This window comes from Eurosta solidaginis, chromosome X (assembly GCF_040869045.1).
Source record: "Eurosta solidaginis isolate ZX-2024a chromosome X, ASM4086904v1, whole genome shotgun sequence".
NCBI classification, from domain to species: Eukaryota; Metazoa; Arthropoda; class Insecta; order Diptera; family Tephritidae; genus Eurosta; species Eurosta solidaginis.
The window spans coordinates 41,494,644-41,497,451 of NC_090324.1; the positions used below are offsets into that span (position 1 = coordinate 41,494,644).

The 2,808-nt window shown below is 40.5% G+C and overlaps 1 pseudogene; it reads left to right on the forward strand.

Moving 5' to 3' along the window:
* The first annotated feature begins 627 nt into the window (after positions 1–627).
* LOC137234871 (glycogen phosphorylase-like) lies at positions 628–2,485 on the forward strand (annotated as a pseudogene).
* Positions 2,486–2,808: the final 323 nt, after the last annotated feature.

A 2,808-nucleotide genomic window follows, 5' to 3' on the forward strand; every position in this document is an offset into this window, starting at 1 on the left:
GCCGCGCCGGTAGTTGTCACCTTTTTGCGATGCCCATTTAAGCATTTGTATTAATGGATTTTTTCTTTGCAGGTTTTTGGTCTCAGTAAATATCCGGCGTATGTTACGATAATAAACCACATACATCGTTTTTAGGCCATGAGCATACGAAGGTTACCATTTGCATCAAATGCACACCAAGTCTGGCACAGCATCAGACGGAAAGGGTTATCTGCCTTGTAAATTTTCAATAGCAAACGCAATGAAACACATAAAAACAATTTTTCCTCAGATTTGTATAACCAAAGTGCACGATATATATATATAACGCAGGTGTCCATTAAAGAATACTATTTACGACGTATTTTTGCACTATAAACGCATAAGTTTCTCATAATCGAAAAGTGGTGTTAATGTTATGAATTTGGTTTTAGTAACCGAGACAAATCTTAAAATTCGGAGGATCAGAAATTGCAAGGCCACCATTCTGGGGTTTCATGTTTATCTTGTGATCCACATGCGGTGTTCGATTTTTTTTTTTGTAGAATTATTCAAATGATGAAGAAGTTGCGCTTAGTTTAACTGGCTATGAAGCGGTGAAATAGAACAAATAGACAATAAGGTTTGGTGCGGCGTGAGCTTGCGTTAATGGCAGGTAATGATTTCATTGGTGTAGGCGGTGGAGGAGGAACTGGTGGTAGTGTAGGCATTTTAAATGCGGCTAGTAGTGCAAAGGCAGTGACGACCACCCATGCAGTAGCCTTGTGGGATTATAAGTGTGCTAATGGAAAGTGGTTGCCTTATACTCCAGATGTATTGCAACATTTGGAACGAGCTCATGCTAAGAAATTCACTCGTGTACTTTTGAGTGATGCCGATCCGCAGCTGGATCAATTTTACGTGGATATACGCACTATGACACAGGAATTAGAAGAAGGTGCAGGATTTTCTGCAATAAATGTACGTCGCAAGTTTTATGCGCCTAGCTTACCACCGGGCAAGGGTAAAAAATGGAGATTGGCATCCGTTCAATATGCAACTGCAATGCGTAAACGAGGTGATCTGGTCGAAGGGCGAACAACGGTTGGACTTGTGCAGTACAATATTTTCCTTGCCTTATATTATAAACTTTTGTAATTCAACACAAAATACATCAGCCGAATGGTCTTATAAGAAGCTTACGTCGTACACAGATAGTAAATTTACTAATAAGAACGATGCAGTTATAAAACGTGTATTCTTTTGCCTATCTATCATTGAAATCGTTGCAAATAGCACAATTTCAGAAACTTCAAAAGGAAATATAATATGGTGGGCCGTTGGATACGCACCCAGCAGATGTACTACGAAACGGATCCTAAACGTGTCTACTATTTATCACTTGAGTACTGTATGGGACGTTCAGTAGGTACAAAATACGATGATAAATTTGGGCATTCAAAGTGAATGTGAAGAGGCTATGTATCAGCTGGGCTTATATATTGAAGCGCTTGAGGATATTGATGAAGATGCTGGTTTGGGAAATGGTGGATTGGGACGTTTGGCAGCATGTTTATTGGATTCAATGGCTACTCTTGGTATTGCGGCCTATGGTTATGGCTTACGTTACGAATATGGTATATTTGCGCAAACGATCTTGAATGGTGAGCAACAGGAGGAGTCTGATGACTGGTTACGTTTTGGTAACCCATGGGAAAAGGCACGTCCTGAATTTATGAAACCAGTTAATTTCTATGGACGTGTTATTGATACGCCTGAGGGTAAGAAGTGGGTGGACACACAGGTTGTGTATGCTATGCCATACGATAAGCCCATACCTGGTTATGGTAACAATCGCGTGAATACTTTGCGTTTATGGTCTGCTAAGAGTCCTGTTGACTTCAATTTGAAATTCTTCAACAATGGTGACTACATTCAAGCCGTATTGTATCGTAATCTCGCTGAGAACATTACACGTGTGCTGTATCCCGATGACAACTTCTTCGAAGGCAAGGCATTGCGTCTCAAGCAAGAATATTTCATGGTTGCTGCCACTTTACATGACATTGTACGTCGTTACAAAAATTCCAAATTTGGCTAACGCGAAACTGTACGTCATCATTTCGATCATTTCCCCGATAAAATTGCCATCCAATTGAATGACACTCATCCTTCACTGGCTATACCCGAGTTGATGCGTATATTTATTGATGAGGAGAATTTGGATTGGGGTACAGCTTGGGATATAACTAAACGTACCTGCGGCTACACAAATCACACCGTATTGCCCGAAGCTTTGGAACGCTGGCCCGTTTCATTGTTGGAGTCAATTCTGCCACGTCATCTACAAATCATCTATCATATTAATTTCCTATTCACGGAAAACGTAGCCAAAAAATATCCGGGCGACTTTGAACGTATGCGTCATATGTCTTTGGTAGAGGAGGATGGTAGGAAGCGCATTAATATGGCGCATTTGTCTATTGTCGGCTCACATGCTGTAAACGGTGTAGCTGCTATTCATTAAGAAACTTCACAAGGAAAAAAGTATACGGTGGTCTCCCATATGAAAGTTGGGAAGTAGAAAAGATCAGTGATAGTGGTACAAGTGGAAATTGCGGTTTATCCTTAAGAAATTTTTCAGAATCGTGCATTGACTTCTTTCATACTAGACTCTGGTTATTCAGCGATATCCATAAATGATTTATCTAACTTTTATACTGAACTCAATAAGGGCGTGGGAGCAGCGCAACGTGGTTGGGGAATACTCGATCGGTAATGGGCAATTCCACTACACATTGGTATATTGTCAAAAAAAAAAAAAAAAAACGCCCCCGTGTGGCAAGATGA